Here is a 23,097-nt window from a genome sequence, read left to right as displayed (position 1 = left end):
CTGCTGCTGCAAGCACGCTTGACAGTGCCCGGCTGCCTGAACCAGCCGGGGCCGGGGAAACACAAGGTTTGGCTCCGGGTTGGGCACACGGAGCTGCTGACAGCAGCCCCCAAAGCACCTCCCAGCACCAGCAGAAGCCTCGCTCAACCCTCCAGACCTCGCAGTCACGCTCAGTCGGAGGCCAGGCACGAGCCAGACTGAGCCGGGCTCTGCCAGCGCCCAAAGATAAGAATCCAGGGACCTGACGTCACAATGCGTCACCCGCTGACATCACCCTCCACCGTTCCAGAAGCCACCCTGGCTGGTCCACAGCATCAGGGGAGAAAAGAAAATGGTGTTTCTTTCTTCCAACATCTGCATTTCCCTGCTGCTACGGCTTGGTCCCCTGCAATGCACATCCATGATTCTGTGCACATCCCCACTCCTGATGCCTTGGAGAGGTCCCTTGGAGGAAGGGGGAGCATGGTGGGACCAGTCAGCAAGGCCTGCCCGTGGCTGGGTGATGGCTCCCCCAGCTCACCGCCTTTCCCTGTGGAACGCTGGGATCGGCAGGGAGGACCTGGGTGGTCAGTGGCCGGCCCAGGGTGAGAGTCTGACGCACCTCTGGGCCACGCCTCACACTGGCAAGGAGAAGCCAAACTGGGCATAGTGCTCCAGCCCCTGCCAGACTCTCACTGTCACCTGCCCACAGTCCTTGTCCCTCTGTGCTTGCCACATTTGTGCCCAGTCTCTGTAAAATATCGTTTTAAAATCAGACCTTCTCCTCTCTACAGCTACATTGGATTGCAGGTGATGAGCACCAGGACACCTTGGTTCTAGTTGCGGGGCTGCACAACTCTGCCTTACTTGCCCAGTAAAACGGGTCCCACCATTGCGGCCTAGACGCGTAGGGAATGCTAAACTCGGGAAGGAGCTGAATTTGAATCCTGTACAAGTAATACACTGTTGCCCAAATCCAAGGCATGCCTTAGGCTGTTTGAAAGAAAAAATGCTCAACAATACACAGAAGGGAAGATTTGAGGTCACAGAGGCTTTGGTGACCCTGTGAGCTGAGAGGAAAAGCTACTCAAGACTCCTTGGTCTGCATCACTTGCCCAGTAAAGTGGGCCCCACCATTGCGGCCTAGCCATCGGGGAATACTAAACACAGGAAGGAACTGGATTTGTTCTTCTGAGGGTTGCTTTATCTGCAGGTTGACAAGGACAGGCCTCCATCATGAGAACATACCTAACCTGACAAGGCCATGCTCAAAGTTACAGTGCCTAGGCCTCTGAATATCGGAAAAGCGCCAATTCACAAGTACTCCCCGTGGTGTCAAGTGGGCATCTGTACTGGTCTTCACCTTCTGTCTTACATCGTTTTGTTGAAAGGTTGTCCTTTCAACACCACGGGCTGCAGGGAGGGACACCAGGAGAAGGGGCAGGTAGCAGCATCCAGAGACTGTGCGTGGCAAAGAGGAATTTATTTTGCTTCCCTGGAACACCGAGTTACTGCAGCCCTGCTAGTGGCACGGGAAGAGGGGGCAGCCTCTTGCAGGGCTGGGGAGGGCCCAGGGGGCTAGAAGGCCTCCTCTTTGGGGGGCGACAGAGTCCCCTAGGAGTGCCATCCCTACCCTATCCAGCAGGTGGACGTGTCGCCACTGCCACCTGGAACCCAGCAGTTAACTCAGGAGGTGCTGGGGCTGTCTGAAAGGCGCAGCCTCTTGCAGGGCTGGGGAGGGTCCAGGGGGCTGGAAGCCCTCCTCTTTGAGGGACGACAGGGTCCCCCAGGAGTGCCATCCCTGCCCCATCCAGCAGGTGGACGTGTCGCCACTGCCACCTGGGACTCAGCAGTTACCCCGGAGGAAGACCGGCTGGGGCTTTCTGCAAAGCGCAGCCTCTTGCAGGGCTGGGGAGGGTCCAGGGGGCTGGAAGGTCTCCTCTTTGGGGGGCGACAGGGTCCCCCAGGAGTGCCGTCCCTCCCCCATCCAGCAGGTGGACGTGTCGCCACTGCCTCCTGGAACCCAGCAGTTACCCCGCAGGAGGCGCTGGGGCTGTCTGCAAGGCGCAGCCTCTTGCAGGGCTGGGGACAGTCCAGGGGGCTGAGGGCCCTCCTCTTTGGGGGGTGACAGGGTCCCCTAGGAGTGCCATCCCTGCCCCATCCAGCAGGTGGACGTGTCGCCGCTGCCACCTGGGACTCAGCAGTTCCCCCGGAGGACCGGCTGGGGCTGTCTGCAAGGCGCAGCCTCTTGCAGGGCTGGGGAGGGTCCAGGGGGCTGGAAGCCCTCCTCTTTGGGAGATGCCGGGGTCCCATGGTTGAGTGGTCCATGCCCTGCCTGGGAGCAGAGGGGCCTGCTGCTGCCACCTCCTCCGGCTCCTCGTGGAGCTGCCCGCACTTCACAGGGATGGGTAGAGAAAAGGGGAAGGTGAGGCCCCTGTGGAGTGCGGCCTCCGGCAGTCCAGCTTCCTCCATCCCATCAGAGCCTGCAGATCTGCTGGCGGTGGCCAGGCTGGAGTCTGTTGTCAGTGTCCAGGAGATGCTGGGCCTGGCTCTGGCTGCAGAGCTGTCAGTGCCTGTGGTGGGGCTGCCTACAGGGTTGTTGTCCTCCCCACGGGCAGCACAGGTGTCCTGCTGGCCCAGGTACCGGCGCATCTGCCTCCCGCACAGGCGCTCGGTGGCGGCGATGAGCCGGCGGATGAACGGCCGCGTGTGTTCCTGCAGGCTGTTCTGCAGCTCCTGCACCAGCACCTCCTCATCCAGCCCGTAGCTGCAGAGGTAGCCAAAAAGGCTGCTCTGCCACGCAGTCACCCTCCACCACTGCTCCTCCAAGAGCACCTCGAGCTGCCATCGCAGCCACGGCAGCAGGGGCTTGATGTCATTTGGGTGTTTCTTGAAGAAGTCTGCCCAGACCTTAGCAGGGAAGCTGCCCACCTGAGACCTTGGCCCTGGCCCCAGAGCCCCCTGCTCCTCCTGCTGGTCTTCAGCTGGTGCTTTTGCAAGGCCTGGCAGGTCAAGCACAATACAGTCTTCATCCGAGCGCACCGAGAGCAAGACGGATGCTGTCCACGAGTTGCACAGGGGGCACTTGTGGTCCCGCAGTGCACAGTGCATCGCACAGCCACAGCAAAACTCATCGAGGCAAGGCAACATGTAGGCACTCTCCTCCTGAGTGCGGTGGCAGATGGGGCAGCGCCACTTGCCCTCGTCAGCCATGCTCTCTGCTCCCTGCACTGAGCCTGGGAACACTGAGGATAAGAAGCCGCTCCTGATCGCTGACACTGCAGCGGCGGGTGTTGTGTGCTGCAAAAGGGAGAGGTGACAGTCACTCACTGTCCCACGGAAGGGAGAGGAGGAAGAAAAGCCCAGGTTCCTCGAGAAGGACACCCTCCCAGCCTGCCACCACCCTGGCGGCACTTTGCCCACACAGCTCAGCTCACCTCTGCTGCTGCAAGCACGCTTGACAGTGCCCGGCTGCCTGAACCAGCCGGGGCCGGGGAAACACAAGGTTTGGCTCCGGGTTGGGCACACGGAGCTGCTGACAGCAGCCCCCAAAGCACCTCCCAGCACCAGCAGAAGCCTCGCTCAACCCTCCAGACCTCGCAGTCACGCTCAGTCGGAGGCCAGGCACGAGCCAGACTGAGCCGGGCTCTGCCAGCGCCCAAAGATAAGAATCCAGGGACCTGACGTCACAATGCGTCACCCGCTGACATCACCCTCCACCGTTCCAGAAGCCACCCTGGCTGGTCCACAGCATCAGGGGAGAAAAGAAAATGGTGTTTCTTTCTTCCAACATCTGCATTTCCCTGCTGCTACGGCTTGGTCCCCTGCAATGCACATCCATGATTCTGTGCACATCCCCACTCCTGATGCCTTGGAGAGGTCCCTTGGAGGAAGGGGGAGCATGGTGGGACCAGTCAGCAAGGCCTGCCCGTGGCTGGGTGATGGCTCCCCCAGCTCACCGCCTTTCCCTGTGGAACGCTGGGATCGGCAGGGAGGACCTGGGTGGTCAGTGGCCGGCCCAGGGTGAGAGTCTGACGCACCTCTGGGCCACGCCTCACACTGGCAAGGAGAAGCCAAACTGGGCATAGTGCTCCAGCCCCTGCCAGACTCTCACTGTCACCTGCCCACAGTCCTTGTCCCTCTGTGCTTGCCACATTTGTGCCCAGTCTCTGTAAAATATCGTTTTAAAATCAGACCTTCTCCTCTCTACAGCTACATTGGATTGCAGGTGATGAGCACCAGGACACCTTGGTTCTAGTTGCGGGGCTGCACAACTCTGCCTTACTTGCCCAGTAAAACGGGTCCCACCATTGCGGCCTAGACGCGTAGGGAATGCTAAACTCGGGAAGGAGCTGAATTTGAATCCTGTACAAGTAATACACTGTTGCCCAAATCCAAGGCATGCCTTAGGCTGTTTGAAAGAAAAAATGCTCAACAATACACAGAAGGGAAGATTTGAGGTCACAGAGGCTTTGGTGACCCTGTGAGCTGAGAGGAAAAGCTACTCAAGACTCCTTGGTCTGCATCACTTGCCCAGTAAAGTGGGCCCCACCATTGCGGCCTAGCCATCGGGGAATACTAAACACAGGAAGGAACTGGATTTGTTCTTCTGAGGGTTGCTTTATCTGCAGGTTGACAAGGACAGGCCTCCATCATGAGAACATACCTAACCTGACAAGGCCATGCTCAAAGTTACAGTGCCTAGGCCTCTGAATATCGGAAAAGCGCCAATTCACAAGTACTCCCCGTGGTGTCAAGTGGGCATCTGTACTGGTCTTCACCTTCTGTCTTACATCGTTTTGTTGAAAGGTTGTCCTTTCAACACCACGGGCTGCAGGGAGGGACACCAGGAGAAGGGGCAGGTAGCAGCATCCAGAGACTGTGCGTGGCAAAGAGGAATTTATTTTGCTTCCCTGGAACACCGAGTTACTGCAGCCCTGCTAGTGGCACGGGAAGAGGGGGCAGCCTCTTGCAGGGCTGGGGAGGGCCCAGGGGGCTAGAAGGCCTCCTCTTTGGGGGGCGACAGAGTCCCCTAGGAGTGCCATCCCTACCCTATCCAGCAGGTGGACGTGTCGCCACTGCCACCTGGAACCCAGCAGTTAACTCAGGAGGTGCTGGGGCTGTCTGAAAGGCGCAGCCTCTTGCAGGGCTGGGGAGGGTCCAGGGGGCTGGAAGCCCTCCTCTTTGAGGGACGACAGGGTCCCCCAGGAGTGCCATCCCTGCCCCATCCAGCAGGTGGACGTGTCGCCACTGCCACCTGGGACTCAGCAGTTCCCCCGGAGGAAGACCGGCTGGGGCTTTCTGCAAAGCGCAGCCTCTTGCAGGGCTGGGGAGGGTCCAGGGGGCTGGAAGGCCTCCTCTTTGGGGGGCGACAGGGTCCCCCAGGAGTGCCGTCCCTCCCCCATCCAGCAGGTGGACGTGTCGCCACTGCCTCCTGGAACCCAGCAGTTACCCCGCAGGAGGCGCTGGGGCTGTCTGCAAGGCGCAGCCTCTTGCAGGGCTGGGGACAGTCCAGGGGGCTGAGGGCCCTCCTCTTTGGGGGGTGACAGGGTCCCCTAGGAGTGCCATCCCTGCCCCATCCAGCAGGTGGACGTGTCGCCGCTGCCACCTGGGACTCAGCAGTTCCCCCGGAGGACCGGCTGGGGCTGTCTGCAAGGCGCAGCCTCTTGCAGGGCTGGGGAGGGTCCAGGGGGCTGGAAGCCCTCCTCTTTGGGAGATGCCGGGGTCCCATGGTTGAGTGGTCCATGCCCTGCCTGGGAGCAGAGGGGCCTGCTGCTGCCACCTCCTCCGGCTCCTCGTGGAGCTGCCCGCACTTCACAGGGATGGGTAGAGAAAAGGGGAAGGTGAGGCCCCTGTGGAGTGCGGCCTCCGGCAGTCCAGCTTCCTCCATCCCATCAGAGCCTGCAGATCTGCTGGCGGTGGCCAGGCTGGAGTCTGTTGTCAGTGTCCAGGAGATGCTGGGCCTGGCTCTGGCTGCAGAGCTGTCAGTGCCTGTGGTGGGGCTGCCTACAGGGTTGTTGTCCTCCCCACGGGCAGCACAGGTGTCCTGCTGGCCCAGGTACCGGCGCATCTGCCTCCCGCACAGGCGCTCGGTGGCGGCGATGAGCCGGCGGATGAACGGCCGCGTGTGTTCCTGCAGGCTGTTCTGCAGCTCCTGCACCAGCACCTCCTCATCCAGCCCGTAGCTGCAGAGGTAGCCAAAAAGGCTGCTCTGCCACGCAGTCACCCTCCACCACTGCTCCTCCAAGAGCACCTCGAGCTGCCATCGCAGCCACGGCAGCAGGGGCTTGATGTCATTTGGGTGTTTCTTGAAGAAGTCTGCCCAGACCTTAGCAGGGAAGCTGCCCACCTGAGACCTTGGCCCTGGCCCCAGAGCCCCCTGCTCCTCCTGCTGGTCTTCAGCTGGTGCTTTTGCAAGGCCTGGCAGGTCAAGCACAATACAGTCTTCATCCGAGCGCACCGAGAGCAAGACGGATGCTGTCCACGAGTTGCACAGGGGGCACTTGTGGTCCCGCAGTGCACAGTGCATCGCACAGCCACAGCAAAACTCATCGAGGCAAGGCAACATGTAGGCACTCTCCTCCTGAGTGCGGTGGCAGATGGGGCAGCGCCACTTGCCCTCGTCAGCCATGCTCTCTGCTCCCTGCACTGAGCCTGGGAACACTGAGGATAAGAAGCCACTCCTGATCGCTGACACTGCAGCGGCGGGTGTTGTGTGCTGCAAAAGGGAGAGGTGACAGTCACTCACTGTCCCACGGAAGGGAGAGGAGGAAGAAAAGCCCAGGTTCCTCGAGAAGGACACCCTCCCAGCCTGCCACCACCCTGGCGGCACTTTGCCCACACAGCTCAGCTCACCTCTGCTGCTGCAAGCACGCTTGACAGTGCCCGGCTGCCTGAACCAGCCGGGGCCGGGGAAACACAAGGTTTGGCTCCGGGTTGGGCACACGGAGCTGCTGACAGCAGCCCCCAAAGCACCTCCCAGCACCAGCAGAAGCCTCGCTCAACCCTCCAGACCTCGCAGTCACGCTCAGTCGGAGGCCAGGCACGAGCCAGACTGAGCCGGGCTCTGCCAGCGCCCAAAGATAAGAATCCAGGGACCTGACGTCACAATGCGTCACCCGCTGACATCACCCTCCACCGTTCCAGAAGCCACCCTGGCTGGTCCACAGCATCAGGGGAGAAAAGAAAATGGTGTTTCTTTCTTCCAACATCTGCATTTCCCTGCTGCTACGGCTTGGTCCCCTGCAATGCACATCCATGATTCTGTGCACATCCCCACTCCTGATGCCTTGGAGAGGTCCCTTGGAGGAAGGGGGAGCATGGTGGGACCAGTCAGCAAGGCCTGCCCGTGGCTGGGTGATGGCTCCCCCAGCTCACCGCCTTTCCCTGTGGAACGCTGGGATCGGCAGGGAGGACCTGGGTGGTCAGTGGCCGGCCCAGGGTGAGAGTCTGACGCACCTCTGGGCCACGCCTCACACTGGCAAGGAGAAGCCAAACTGGGCATAGTGCTCCAGCCCCTGCCAGACTCTCACTGTCACCTGCCCACAGTCCTTGTCCCTCTGTGCTTGCCACATTTGTGCCCAGTCTCTGTAAAATATCGTTTTAAAATCAGACCTTCTCCTCTCTACAGCTACATTGGATTGCAGGTGATGAGCACCAGGACACCTTGGTTCTAGTTGCGGGGCTGCACAACTCTGCCTTACTTGCCCAGTAAAACGGGTCCCACCATTGCGGCCTAGACGCGTAGGGAATGCTAAACTCGGGAAGGAGCTGAATTTGAATCCTGTACAAGTAATACACTGTTGCCCAAATCCAAGGCATGCCTTAGGCTGTTTGAAAGAAAAAATGCTCAACAATACACAGAAGGGAAGATTTGAGGTCACAGAGGCTTTGGTGACCCTGTGAGCTGAGAGGAAAAGCTACTCAAGACTCCTTGGTCTGCATCACTTGCCCAGTAAAGTGGGCCCCACCATTGCGGCCTAGCCATCGGGGAATACTAAACACAGGAAGGAACTGGATTTGTTCTTCTGAGGGTTGCTTTATCTGCAGGTTGACAAGGACAGGCCTCCATCATGAGAACATACCTAACCTGACAAGGCCATGCTCAAAGTTACAGTGCCTAGGCCTCTGAATATCGGAAAAGCGCCAATTCACAAGTACTCCCCGTGGTGTCAAGTGGGCATCTGTACTGGTCTTCACCTTCTGTCTTACATCGTTTTGTTGAAAGGTTGTCCTTTCAACACCACGGGCTGCAGGGAGGGACACCAGGAGAAGGGGCAGGTAGCAGCATCCAGAGACTGTGCGTGGCAAAGAGGAATTTATTTTGCTTCCCTGGAACACCGAGTTACTGCAGCCCTGCTAGTGGCACGGGAAGAGGGGGCAGCCTCTTGCAGGGCTGGGGAGGGCCCAGGGGGCTAGAAGGCCTCCTCTTTGGGGGGCGACAGAGTCCCCTAGGAGTGCCATCCCTACCCTATCCAGCAGGTGGACGTGTCGCCACTGCCACCTGGAACCCAGCAGTTAACTCAGGAGGTGCTGGGGCTGTCTGAAAGGCGCAGCCTCTTGCAGGGCTGGGGAGGGTCCAGGGGGCTGGAAGCCCTCCTCTTTGAGGGACGACAGGGTCCCCCAGGAGTGCCATCCCTGCCCCATCCAGCAGGTGGACGTGTCGCCACTGCCACCTGGGACTCAGCAGTTACCCCGGAGGAAGACCGGCTGGGGCTTTCTGCAAAGCGCAGCCTCTTGCAGGGCTGGGGAGGGTCCAGGGGGCTGGAAGGTCTCCTCTTTGGGGGGCGACAGGGTCCCCCAGGAGTGCCGTCCCTCCCCCATCCAGCAGGTGGACGTGTCGCCACTGCCTCCTGGAACCCAGCAGTTACCCCGCAGGAGGCGCTGGGGCTGTCTGCAAGGCGCAGCCTCTTGCAGGGCTGGGGACAGTCCAGGGGGCTGAGGGCCCTCCTCTTTGGGGGGTGACAGGGTCCCCTAGGAGTGCCATCCCTGCCCCATCCAGCAGGTGGACGTGTCGCCGCTGCCACCTGGGACTCAGCAGTTCCCCCGGAGGACCGGCTGGGGCTGTCTGCAAGGCGCAGCCTCTTGCAGGGCTGGGGAGGGTCCAGGGGGCTGGAAGCCCTCCTCTTTGGGAGATGCCGGGGTCCCATGGTTGAGTGGTCCATGCCCTGCCTGGGAGCAGAGGGGCCTGCTGCTGCCACCTCCTCCGGCTCCTCGTGGAGCTGCCCGCACTTCACAGGGATGGGTAGAGAAAAGGGGAAGGTGAGGCCCCTGTGGAGTGCGGCCTCCGGCAGTCCAGCTTCCTCCATCCCATCAGAGCCTGCAGATCTGCTGGCGGTGGCCAGGCTGGAGTCTGTTGTCAGTGTCCAGGAGATGCTGGGCCTGGCTCTGGCTGCAGAGCTGTCAGTGCCTGTGGTGGGGCTGCCTACAGGGTTGTTGTCCTCCCCACGGGCAGCACAGGTGTCCTGCTGGCCCAGGTACCGGCGCATCTGCCTCCCGCACAGGCGCTCGGTGGCGGCGATGAGCCGGCGGATGAACGGCCGCGTGTGTTCCTGCAGGCTGTTCTGCAGCTCCTGCACCAGCACCTCCTCATCCAGCCCGTAGCTGCAGAGGTAGCCAAAAAGGCTGCTCTGCCACGCAGTCACCCTCCACCACTGCTCCTCCAAGAGCACCTCGAGCTGCCATCGCAGCCACGGCAGCAGGGGCTTGATGTCATTTGGGTGTTTCTTGAAGAAGTCTGCCCAGACCTTAGCAGGGAAGCTGCCCACCTGAGACCTTGGCCCTGGCCCCAGAGCCCCCTGCTCCTCCTGCTGGTCTTCAGCTGGTGCTTTTGCAAGGCCTGGCAGGTCAAGCACAATACAGTCTTCATCCGAGCGCACCGAGAGCAAGACGGATGCTGTCCACGAGTTGCACAGGGGGCACTTGTGGTCCCGCAGTGCACAGTGCATCGCACAGCCACAGCAAAACTCATCGAGGCAAGGCAACATGTAGGCACTCTCCTCCTGAGTGCGGTGGCAGATGGGGCAGCGCCACTTGCCCTCGTCAGCCATGCTCTCTGCTCCCTGCACTGAGCCTGGGAACACTGAGGATAAGAAGCCGCTCCTGATCGCTGACACTGCAGCGGCGGGTGTTGTGTGCTGCAAAAGGGAGAGGTGACAGTCACTCACTGTCCCACGGAAGGGAGAGGAGGAAGAAAAGCCCAGGTTCCTCGAGAAGGACACCCTCCCAGCCTGCCACCACCCTGGCGGCACTTTGCCCACACAGCTCAGCTCACCTCTGCTGCTGCAAGCACGCTTGACAGTGCCCGGCTGCCTGAACCAGCCGGGGCCGGGGAAACACAAGGTTTGGCTCCGGGTTGGGCACACGGAGCTGCTGACAGCAGCCCCCAAAGCACCTCCCAGCACCAGCAGAAGCCTCGCTCAACCCTCCAGACCTCGCAGTCACGCTCAGTCGGAGGCCAGGCACGAGCCAGACTGAGCCGGGCTCTGCCAGCGCCCAAAGATAAGAATCCAGGGACCTGACGTCACAATGCGTCACCCGCTGACATCACCCTCCACCGTTCCAGAAGCCACCCTGGCTGGTCCACAGCATCAGGGGAGAAAAGAAAATGGTGTTTCTTTCTTCCAACATCTGCATTTCCCTGCTGCTACGGCTTGGTCCCCTGCAATGCACATCCATGATTCTGTGCACATCCCCACTCCTGATGCCTTGGAGAGGTCCCTTGGAGGAAGGGGGAGCATGGTGGGACCAGTCAGCAAGGCCTGCCCGTGGCTGGGTGATGGCTCCCCCAGCTCACCGCCTTTCCCTGTGGAACGCTGGGATCGGCAGGGAGGACCTGGGTGGTCAGTGGCCGGCCCAGGGTGAGAGTCTGACGCACCTCTGGGCCACGCCTCACACTGGCAAGGAGAAGCCAAACTGGGCATAGTGCTCCAGCCCCTGCCAGACTCTCACTGTCACCTGCCCACAGTCCTTGTCCCTCTGTGCTTGCCACATTTGTGCCCAGTCTCTGTAAAATATCGTTTTAAAATCAGACCTTCTCCTCTCTACAGCTACATTGGATTGCAGGTGATGAGCACCAGGACACCTTGGTTCTAGTTGCGGGGCTGCACAACTCTGCCTTACTTGCCCAGTAAAACGGGTCCCACCATTGCGGCCTAGACGCGTAGGGAATGCTAAACTCGGGAAGGAGCTGAATTTGAATCCTGTACAAGTAATACACTGTTGCCCAAATCCAAGGCATGCCTTAGGCTGTTTGAAAGAAAAAATGCTCAACAATACACAGAAGGGAAGATTTGAGGTCACAGAGGCTTTGGTGACCCTGTGAGCTGAGAGGAAAAGCTACTCAAGACTCCTTGGTCTGCATCACTTGCCCAGTAAAGTGGGCCCCACCATTGCGGCCTAGCCATCGGGGAATACTAAACACAGGAAGGAACTGGATTTGTTCTTCTGAGGGTTGCTTTATCTGCAGGTTGACAAGGACAGGCCTCCATCATGAGAACATACCTAACCTGACAAGGCCATGCTCAAAGTTACAGTGCCTAGGCCTCTGAATATCGGAAAAGCGCCAATTCACAAGTACTCCCCGTGGTGTCAAGTGGGCATCTGTACTGGTCTTCACCTTCTGTCTTACATCGTTTTGTTGAAAGGTTGTCCTTTCAACACCACGGGCTGCAGGGAGGGACACCAGGAGAAGGGGCAGGTAGCAGCATCCAGAGACTGTGCGTGGCAAAGAGGAATTTATTTTGCTTCCCTGGAACACCGAGTTACTGCAGCCCTGCTAGTGGCACGGGAAGAGGGGGCAGCCTCTTGCAGGGCTGGGGAGGGCCCAGGGGGCTAGAAGGCCTCCTCTTTGGGGGGCGACAGAGTCCCCTAGGAGTGCCATCCCTACCCTATCCAGCAGGTGGACGTGTCGCCACTGCCACCTGGAACCCAGCAGTTAACTCAGGAGGTGCTGGGGCTGTCTGAAAGGCGCAGCCTCTTGCAGGGCTGGGGAGGGTCCAGGGGGCTGGAAGCCCTCCTCTTTGAGGGACGACAGGGTCCCCCAGGAGTGCCATCCCTGCCCCATCCAGCAGGTGGACGTGTCGCCACTGCCACCTGGGACTCAGCAGTTCCCCCGGAGGAAGACCGGCTGGGGCTTTCTGCAAAGCGCAGCCTCTTGCAGGGCTGGGGAGGGTCCAGGGGGCTGGAAGGCCTCCTCTTTGGGGGGCGACAGGGTCCCCCAGGAGTGCCGTCCCTCCCCCATCCAGCAGGTGGACGTGTCGCCACTGCCTCCTGGAACCCAGCAGTTACCCCGCAGGAGGCGCTGGGGCTGTCTGCAAGGCGCAGCCTCTTGCAGGGCTGGGGACAGTCCAGGGGGCTGAGGGCCCTCCTCTTTGGGGGGTGACAGGGTCCCCTAGGAGTGCCATCCCTGCCCCATCCAGCAGGTGGACGTGTCGCCGCTGCCACCTGGGACTCAGCAGTTCCCCCGGAGGACCGGCTGGGGCTGTCTGCAAGGCGCAGCCTCTTGCAGGGCTGGGGAGGGTCCAGGGGGCTGGAAGCCCTCCTCTTTGGGAGATGCCGGGGTCCCATGGTTGAGTGGTCCATGCCCTGCCTGGGAGCAGAGGGGCCTGCTGCTGCCACCTCCTCCGGCTCCTCGTGGAGCTGCCCGCACTTCACAGGGATGGGTAGAGAAAAGGGGAAGGTGAGGCCCCTGTGGAGTGCGGCCTCCGGCAGTCCAGCTTCCTCCATCCCATCAGAGCCTGCAGATCTGCTGGCGGTGGCCAGGCTGGAGTCTGTTGTCAGTGTCCAGGAGATGCTGGGCCTGGCTCTGGCTGCAGAGCTGTCAGTGCCTGTGGTGGGGCTGCCTACAGGGTTGTTGTCCTCCCCACGGGCAGCACAGGTGTCCTGCTGGCCCAGGTACCGGCGCATCTGCCTCCCGCACAGGCGCTCGGTGGCGGCGATGAGCCGGCGGATGAACGGCCGCGTGTGTTCCTGCAGGCTGTTCTGCAGCTCCTGCACCAGCACCTCCTCATCCAGCCCGTAGCTGCAGAGGTAGCCAAAAAGGCTGCTCTGCCACGCAGTCACCCTCCACCACTGCTCCTCCAAGAGCACCTCGAGCTGCCATCGCAGCCACGGCAGCAGGGGCTTGATGTCATTTGGGTGTTTCTTGAAGAAGTCTGCCCAGACCTTAGCAGGGAAGCTGCCCACCTGAGACCTTGGCCCTGGCCCCAGAGCCCCCTGCTCCTCCTGCTGGTCTTCAGCTGGTGCTTTTGCAAGGCCTGGCAGGTCAAGCACAATACAGTCTTCATCCGAGCGCACCGAGAGCAAGACGGATGCTGTCCACGAGTTGCACAGGGGGCACTTGTGGTCCCGCAGTGCACAGTGCATCGCACAGCCACAGCAAAACTCATCGAGGCAAGGCAACATGTAGGCACTCTCCTCCTGAGTGCGGTGGCAGATGGGGCAGCGCCACTTGCCCTCGTCAGCCATGCTCTCTGCTCCCTGCACTGAGCCTGGGAACACTGAGGATAAGAAGCCGCTCCTGATCGCTGACACTGCAGCGGCGGGTGTTGTGTGCTGCAAAAGGGAGAGGTGACAGTCACTCACTGTCCCACGGAAGGGAGAGGAGGAAGAAAAGCCCAGGTTCCTCGAGAAGGACACCCTCCCAGCCTGCCACCACCCTGGCGGCACTTTGCCCACACAGCTCAGCTCACCTCTGCTGCTGCAAGCACGCTTGACAGTGCCCGGCTGCCTGAACCAGCCGGGGCCGGGGAAACACAAGGTTTGGCTCCGGGTTGGGCACACGGAGCTGCTGACAGCAGCCCCCAAAGCACCTCCCAGCACCAGCAGAAGCCTCGCTCAACCCTCCAGACCTCGCAGTCACGCTCAGTCGGAGGCCAGGCACGAGCCAGACTGAGCCGGGCTCTGCCAGCGCCCAAAGATAAGAATCCAGGGACCTGACGTCACAATGCGTCACCCGCTGACATCACCCTCCACCGTTCCAGAAGCCACCCTGGCTGGTCCACAGCATCAGGGGAGAAAAGAAAATGGTGTTTCTTTCTTCCAACATCTGCATTTCCCTGCTGCTACGGCTTGGTCCCCTGCAATGCACATCCATGATTCTGTGCACATCCCCACTCCTGATGCCTTGGAGAGGTCCCTTGGAGGAAGGGGGAGCATGGTGGGACCAGTCAGCAAGGCCTGCCCGTGGCTGGGTGATGGCTCCCCCAGCTCACCGCCTTTCCCTGTGGAACGCTGGGATCGGCAGGGAGGACCTGGGTGGTCAGTGGCCGGCCCAGGGTGAGAGTCTGACGCACCTCTGGGCCACGCCTCACACTGGCAAGGAGAAGCCAAACTGGGCATAGTGCTCCAGCCCCTGCCAGACTCTCACTGTCACCTGCCCACAGTCCTTGTCCCTCTGTGCTTGCCACATTTGTGCCCAGTCTCTGTAAAATATCGTTTTAAAATCAGACCTTCTCCTCTCTACAGCTACATTGGATTGCAGGTGATGAGCACCAGGACACCTTGGTTCTAGTTGCGGGGCTGCACAACTCTGCCTTACTTGCCCAGTAAAACGGGTCCCACCATTGCGGCCTAGACGCGTAGGGAATGCTAAACTCGGGAAGGAGCTGAATTTGAATCCTGTACAAGTAATACACTGTTGCCCAAATCCAAGGCATGCCTTAGGCTGTTTGAAAGAAAAAATGCTCAACAATACACAGAAGGGAAGATTTGAGGTCACAGAGGCTTTGGTGACCCTGTGAGCTGAGAGGAAAAGCTACTCAAGACTCCTTGGTCTGCATCACTTGCCCAGTAAAGTGGGCCCCACCATTGCGGCCTAGCCATCGGGGAATACTAAACACAGGAAGGAACTGGATTTGTTCTTCTGAGGGTTGCTTTATCTGCAGGTTGACAAGGACAGGCCTCCATCATGAGAACATACCTAACCTGACAAGGCCATGCTCAAAGTTACAGTGCCTAGGCCTCTGAATATCGGAAAAGCGCCAATTCACAAGTACTCCCCGTGGTGTCAAGTGGGCATCTGTACTGGTCTTCACCTTCTGTCTTACATCGTTTTGTTGAAAGGTTGTCCTTTCAACACCACGGGCTGCAGGGAGGGACACCAGGAGAAGGGGCAGGTAGCAGCATCCAGAGACTGTGCGTGGCAAAGAGGAATTTATTTTGCTTCCCTGGAACACCGAGTTACTGCAGCCCTGCTAGTGGCACGGGAAGAGGGGGCAGCCTCTTGCAGGGCTGGGGAGGGCCCAGGGGGCTAGAAGGCCTCCTCTTTGGGGGGCGACAGAGTCCCCTAGGAGTGCCATCCCTACCCTATCCAGCAGGTGGACGTGTCGCCACTGCCACCTGGAACCCAGCAGTTAACTCAGGAGGTGCTGGGGCTGTCTGAAAGGCGCAGCCTCTTGCAGGGCTGGGGAGGGTCCAGGGGGCTGGAAGCCCTCCTCTTTGAGGGACGACAGGGTCCCCCAGGAGTGCCATCCCTGCCCCATCCAGCAGGTGGACGTGTCGCCACTGCCACCTGGGACTCAGCAGTTCCCCCGGAGGAAGACCGGCTGGGGCTTTCTGCAAAGCGCAGCCTCTTGCAGGGCTGGGGAGGGTCCAGGGGGCTGGAAGGCCTCCTCTTTGGGGGGCGACAGGGTCCCCCAGGAGTGCCGTCCCTCCCCCATCCAGCAGGTGGACGTGTCGCCACTGCCTCCTGGAACCCAGCAGTTACCCCGCAGGAGGCGCTGGGGCTGTCTGCAAGGCGCAGCCTCTTGCAGGGCTGGGGACAGTCCAGGGGGCTGAGGGCCCTCCTCTTTGGGGGGTGACAGGGTCCCCTAGGAGTGCCATCCCTGCCCCATCCAGCAGGTGGACGTGTCGCCGCTGCCACCTGGGACTCAGCAGTTCCCCCGGAGGACCGGCTGGGGCTGTCTGCAAGGCGCAGCCTCTTGCAGGGCTGGGGAGGGTCCAGGGGGCTGGAAGCCCTCCTCTTTGGGAGATGCCGGGGTCCCATGGTTGAGTGGTCCATGCCCTGCCTGGGAGCAGAGGGGCCTGCTGCTGCCACCTCCTCCGGCTCCTCGTGGAGCTGCCCGCACTTCACAGGGATGGGTAGAGAAAAGGGGAAGGTGAGGCCCCTGTGGAGTGCGGCCTCCGGCAGTCCAGCTTCCTCCATCCCATCAGAGCCTGCAGATCTGCTGGCGGTGGCCAGGCTGGAGTCTGTTGTCAGTGTCCAGGAGATGCTGGGCCTGGCTCTGGCTGCAGAGCTGTCAGTGCCTGTGGTGGGGCTGCCTACAGGGTTGTTGTCCTCCCCACGGGCAGCACAGGTGTCCTGCTGGCCCAGGTACCGGCGCATCTGCCTCCCGCACAGGCGCTCGGTGGCGGCGATGAGCCGGCGGATGAACGGCCGCGTGTGTTCCTGCAGGCTGTTCTGCAGCTCCTGCACCAGCACCTCCTCATCCAGCCCGTAGCTGCAGAGGTAGCCAAAAAGGCTGCTCTGCCACGCAGTCACCCTCCACCACTGCTCCTCCAAGAGCACCTCGAGCTGCCATCGCAGCCACGGCAGCAGGGGCTTGATGTCATTTGGGTGTTTCTTGAAGAAGTCTGCCCAGACCTTAGCAGGGAAGCTGCCCACCTGAGACCTTGGCCCTGGCCCCAGAGCCCCCTGCTCCTCCTGCTGGTCTTCAGCTGGTGCTTTTGCAAGGCCTGGCAGGTCAAGCACAATACAGTCTTCATCCGAGCGCACCGAGAGCAAGACGGATGCTGTCCACGAGTTGCACAGGGGGCACTTGTGGTCCCGCAGTGCACAGTGCATCGCACAGCCACAGCAAAACTCATCGAGGCAAGGCAACATGTAGGCACTCTCCTCCTGAGTGCGGTGGCAGATGGGGCAGCGCCACTTGCCCTCGTCAGCCATGCTCTCTGCTCCCTGCACTGAGCCTGGGAACACTGAGGATAAGAAGCCGCTCCTGATCGCTGACACTGCAGCGGCGGGTGTTGTGTGCTGCAAAAGGGAGAGGTGACAGTCACTCACTGTCCCACGGAAGGGAGAGGAGGAAGAAAAGCCCAGGTTCCTCGAGAAGGACACCCTCCCAGCCTGCCACCACCCTGGCGGCACTTTGCCCACACAGCTCAGCTCACCTCTGCTGCTGCAAGCACGCTTGACAGTGCCCGGCTGCCTGAACCAGCCGGGGCCGGGGAAACACAAGGTTTGGCTCCGGGTTGGGCACACGGAGCTGCTGACAGCAGCCCACAAAGCACCTCCCAGCACCAGCAGAAGCCTCGCTCAACCCTCCAGACCTCGCAGTCACGCTCAGTCGGAGGCCAGGCACGAGCCAGACTGAGCCGGGCTCTGCCAGCGCCCAAAGATAAGAATCCAGGGACCTGACGTCACAATGCGTCACCCGCTGACATCACCCTCCACCGTTCCAGAAGCCACCCTGGCTGGTCCACAGCATCAGGGGAGAAAAGAAAATGGTGTTTCTTTCTTCCAACATCTGCATTTCCCTGCTGCTACGGCTTGGTCCCCTGCAATGCACATCCATGATTCTGTGCACATCCCCACTCCTGATGCCTTGGAGAGGTCCCTTGGAGGAAGGGGGAGCATGGTGGGACCAGTCAGCAAGGCCTGCCCGTGGCTGGGTGATGGCTCCCCCAGCTCACCGCCTTTCCCTGTGGAACGCTGGGATCGGCAGGGAGGACCTGGGTGGTCAGTGGCCGGCCCAGGGTGAGAGTCTGACGCACCTCTGGGCCACGCCTCACACTGGCAAGGAGAAGCCAAACTGGGCATAGTGCTCCAGCCCCTGCCAGACTCTCACTGTCACCTGCCCACAGTCCTTGTCCCTCTGTGCTTGCCACATTTGTGCCCAGTCTCTGTAAAATATCGTTTTAAAATCAGACCTTCTCCTCTCTACAGCTACATTGGATTGCAGGTGATGAGCACCAGGACACCTTGGTTCTAGTTGCGGGGCTGCACAACTCTGCCTTACTTGCCCAGTAAAACGGGTCCCACCATTGCGGCCTAGACGCGTAGGGAATGCTAAACTCGGGAAGGAGCTGAATTTGAATCCTGTACAAGTAATACACTGTTGCCCAAATCCAAGGCATGCCTTAGGCTGTTTGAAAGAAAAAATGCTCAACAATACACAGAAGGGAAGATTTGAGGTCACAGAGGCTTTGGTGACCCTGTGAGCTGAGAGGAAAAGCTACTCAAGACTCCTTGGTCTGCATCACTTGCCCAGTAAAGTGGGCCCCACCATTGCGGCCTAGCCATCGGGGAATACTAAACACAGGAAGGAACTGGATTTGTTCTTCTGAGGGTTGCTTTATCTGCAGGTTGACAAGGACAGGCCTCCATCATGAGAACATACCTAACCTGACAAGGCCATGCTCAAAGTTACAGTGCCTAGGCCTCTGAATATCGGAAAAGCGCCAATTCACAAGTACTCCCCGTGGTGTCAAGTGGGCATCTGTACTGGTCTTCACCTTCTGTCTTACATCGTTTTGTTGAAAGGTTGTCCTTTCAACACCACGGGCTGCAGGGAGGGACACCAGGAGAAGGGGCAGGTAGCAGCATCCAGAGACTGTGCGTGGCAAAGAGGAATTTATTTTGCTTCCCTGGAACACCGAGTTACTGCAGCCCTGCTAGTGGCACGGGAAGAGGGGGCAGCCTCTTGCAGGGCTGGGGAGGGCCCAGGGGGCTAGAAGGCCTCCTCTTTGGGGGGCGACAGGGTCCCCCAGGAGTGCCGTCCCTCCCCCATCCAGCAGGTGGACGTGTCGCCACTGCCTCCTGGAACCCAGCAGTTACCCTGCAGGAGGCGCTGGGGCTGTCTGCAAGGCGCAGCCTCTTGCAGGGCTGGGGACAGTCCAGGGGGCTGAGGGCCCTCCTCTTTGGGGGGTGACAGGGTCCCCTAGGAGTGCCATCCCTGCCCCATCCAGCAGGTGGACGTGTCGCCGCTGCCACCTGGGACTCAGCAGTTCCCCCGGAGGACCGGCTGGGGCTGTCTGCAAGGCGCAGCCTCTTGCAGGGCTGGGGAGGGTCCAGGGGGCTGGAAGCCCTCCTCTTTGGGAGATGCCGGGGTCCCATGGTTGAGTGGTCCATGCCCTGCCTGGGAGCAGAGGGGCCTGCTGCTGCCACCTCCTCCGGCTCCTCGTGGAGCTGCCCGCACTTCACAGGGATGGGTAGAGAAAAGGGGAAGGTGAGGCCCCTGTGGAGTGCGGCCTCCGGCAGTCCAGCTTCCTCCATCCCATCAGAGCCTGCAGATCTGCTGGCGGTGGCCAGGCTGGAGTCTGTTGTCAGTGTCCAGGAGATGCTGGGCCTGGCTCTGGCTGCAGAGCTGTCAGTGCCTGTGGTGGGGCTGCCTACAGGGTTGTTGTCCTCCCCACGGGCAGCACAGGTGTCCTGCTGGCCCAGGTACCGGCGCATCTGCCTCCCGCACAGGCGCTCGGTGGCGGCGATGAGCCGGCGGATGAACGGCCGCGTGTGTTCCTGCAGGCTGTTCTGCAGCTCCTGCACCAGCACCTCCTCATCCAGCCCGTAGCTGCAGAGGTAGCCAAAAAGGCTGCTCTGCCACGCAGTCACCCTCCACCACTGCTCCTCCAAGAGCACCTCGAGCTGCCATCGCAGCCACGGCAGCAGGGGCTTGATGTCATTTGGGTGTTTCTTGAAGAAGTCTGCCCAGACCTTAGCAGGGAAGCTGCCCACCTGAGACCTTGGCCCTGGCCCCAGAGCCCCCTGCTCCTCCTGCTGGTCTTCAGCTGGTGCTTTTGCAAGGCCTGGCAGGTCAAGCACAATACAGTCTTCATCCGAGCGCACCGAGAGCAAGACGGATGCTGTCCACGAGTTGCACAGGGGGCACTTGTGGTCCCGCAGTGCACAGTGCATCGCACAGCCACAGCAAAACTCATCGAGGCAAGGCAACATGTAGGCACTCTCCTCCTGAGTGCGGTGGCAGATGGGGCAGCGCCACTTGCCCTCGTCAGCCATGCTCTCTGCTCCCTGCACTGAGCCTGGGAACACTGAGGATAAGAAGCCGCTCCTGATCGCTGACACTGCAGCGGCGGGTGTTGTGTGCTGCAAAAGGGAGAGGTGACAGTCACTCACTGTCCCACGGAAGGGAGAGGAGGAAGAAAAGCCCAGGTTCCTCGAGAAGGACACCCTCCCAGCCTGCCACCACCCTGGCGGCACTTTGCCCACACAGCTCAGCTCACCTCTGCTGCTGCAAGCACGCTTGACAGTGCCCGGCTGCCTGAACCAGCCGGGGCCGGGGAAACACAAGGTTTGGCTCCGGGTTGGGCACACGGAGCTGCTGACAGCAGCCCCCAAAGCACCTCCCAGCACCAGCAGAAGCCTCGCTCAACCCTCCAGACCTCGCAGTCACGCTCAGTCGGAGGCCAGGCACGAGCCAGACTGAGCCGGGCTCTGCCAGCGCCCAAAGATAAGAATCCAGGGACCTGACGTCACAATGCGTCACCCGCTGACATCACCCTCCACCGTTCCAGAAGCCACCCTGGCTGGTCCACAGCATCAGGGGAGAAAAGAAAATGGTGTTTCTTTCTTCCAACATCTGCATTTCCCTGCTGCTACGGCTTGGTCCCCTGCAATGCACATCCATGATTCTGTGCACATCCCCACTCCTGATGCCTTGGAGAGGTCCCTTGGAGGAAGGGGGAGCATGGTGGGACCAGTCAGCAAGGCCTGCCCGTGGCTGGGTGATGGCTCCCCCAGCTCACCGCCTTTCCCTGTGGAACGCTGGGATCGGCAGGGAGGACCTGGGTGGTCAGTGGCCGGCCCAGGGTGAGAGTCTGACGCACCTCTGGGCCACGCCTCACACTGGCAAGGAGAAGCCAAACTGGGCATAGTGCTCCAGCCCCTGCCAGACTCTCACTGTCACCTGCCCACAGTCCTTGTCCCTCTGTGCTTGCCACATTTGTGCCCAGTCTCTGTAAAATATCGTTTTAAAATCAGACCTTCTCCTCTCTACAGCTACATTGGATTGCAGGTGATGAGCACCAGGACACCTTGGTTCTAGTTGCGGGGCTGCACAACTCTGCCTTACTTGCCCAGTAAAACGGGTCCCACCATTGCGGCCTAGACGCGTAGGGAATGCTAAACTCGGGAAGGAGCTGAATTTGAATCCTGTACAAGTAATACACTGTTGCCCAAATCCAAGGCATGCCTTAGGCTGTTTGAAAGAAAAAATGCTCAACAATACACAGAAGGGAAGATTTGAGGTCACAGAGGCTTTGGTGACCCTGTGAGCTGAGAGGAAAAGCTACTCAAGACTCCTTGGTCTGCATCACTTGCCCAGTAAAGTGGGCCCCACCATTGCGGCCTAGCCATCGGGGAATACTAAACACAGGAAGGAACTGGATTTGTTCTTCTGAGGGTTGCTTTATCTGCAGGTTGACAAGGACAGGCCTCCATCATGAGAACATACCTAACCTGACAAGGCCATGCTCAAAGTTACAGTGCCTAGGCCTCTGAATATCGGAAAAGCGCCAATTCACAAGTACTCCCCGTGGTGTCAAGTGGGCATCTGTACTGGTCTTCACCTTCTGTCTTACATCGTTTTGTTGAAAGGTTGTCCTTTCAACACCACGGGCTGCAGGGAGGGACACCAGGAGAAGGGGCAGGTAGCAGCATCCAGAGACTGTGCGTGGCAAAGAGGAATTTATTTTGCTTCCCTGGAACACCGAGTTACTGCAGCCCTGCTAGTGGCACGGGAAGAGGGGGCAGCCTCTTGCAGGGCTGGGGAGGGCCCAGGGGGCTAGAAGGCCTCCTCTTTGGGGGGCGACAGAGTCCCCTAGGAGTGCCATCCCTACCCTATCCAGCAGGTGGACGTGTCGCCACTGCCACCTGGAACCCAGCAGTTAACTCAGGAGGTGCTGGGGCTGTCTGAAAGGCGCAGCCTCTTGCAGGGCTGGGGAGGGTCCAGGGGGCTGGAAGCCCTCCTCTTTGAGGGACGACAGGGTCCCCCAGGAGTGCCATCCCTGCCCCATCCAGCAGGTGGACGTGTCGCCACTGCCACCTGGGACTCAGCAGTTCCCCCGGAGGAAGACCGGCTGGGGCTTTCTGCAAAGCGCAGCCTCTTGCAGGGCTGGGGAGGGTCCAGGGGGCTGGAAGGCCTCCTCTTTGGGGGGCGACAGGGTCCCCCAGGAGTGCCGTCCCTCCCCCATCCAGCAGGTGGACGTGTCGCCACTGCCTCCTGGAACCCAGCAGTTACCCCGCAGGAGGCGCTGGGGCTGTCTGCAAGGCGCAGCCTCTTGCAGGGCTGGGGACAGTCCAGGGGGCTGAGGGCCCTCCTCTTTGGGGGGTGACAGGGTCCCCTAGGAGTGCCATCCCTGCCCCATCCAGCAGGTGGACGTGTCGCCGCTGCCACCTGGGACTCAGCAGTTCCCCCGGAGGACCGGCTGGGGCTGTCTGCAAGGCGCAGCCTCTTGCAGGGCTGGGGAGGGTCCAGGGGGCTGGAAGCCCTCCTCTTTGGGAGATGCCGGGGTCCCATGGTTGAGTGGTCCATGCCCTGCCTGGGAGCAGAGGGACCTGCTGCTGCCACCTCCTCCGGCTCCTCGTGGAGCTGCCCGCACTTCACAGGGATGGGTAGAGAAAAGGGGAAGGTGAGGCAGTTAACCCAGCAGTTAACCCAGGAGGTGCTGGGGATGTCTGAAAAGCACAGACTCTTGCAGGGCTGGGGAGGGTCTTTGGTGACCCTGTAAGCTGAGAGGGAAAGATACTCAAGACTCCTTTTTTTTTTTTTTCTTTTGTAATTTACTAAAACAATTCACCCTCAAATATTGTTGCCTTTAGACTGTGCTTGGAATTGGTTCCCACAGGAGTTAGTAACTCCTTTCCAGCTGCTTCTTAATTCTTCAGTTTCTCTGAAGCACACATTTCTCAGCAAGATTTGGGTTTCCATCTATATCGTGGTTATGTTTTGTGGCAGCTCTCCTGAAACCAGAGTAGAACAGTATTGAATGAAAACCTGTACTTGATCTCTTTACATTTCCTCTGATAGCCTGTTGAAAACAATTAAGTTGTGGTTTTCTCCTTGCCCTTCCTCAGGACAGATTTTTTTTCATAGCATGGGGCAACATATGAAAGAAAACAACAGAAATGTAACAGGCAAATTTATTCTTGCTCTTGATACCTCT

The sequence above is a fragment of the Heliangelus exortis genome, chromosome Z, assembly GCF_036169615.1.
Source record: "Heliangelus exortis chromosome Z, bHelExo1.hap1, whole genome shotgun sequence".
Classification (NCBI taxonomy): Eukaryota; Metazoa; Chordata; class Aves; order Apodiformes; family Trochilidae; genus Heliangelus; species Heliangelus exortis.
This window is presented reverse-complemented; position numbering follows the sequence as displayed.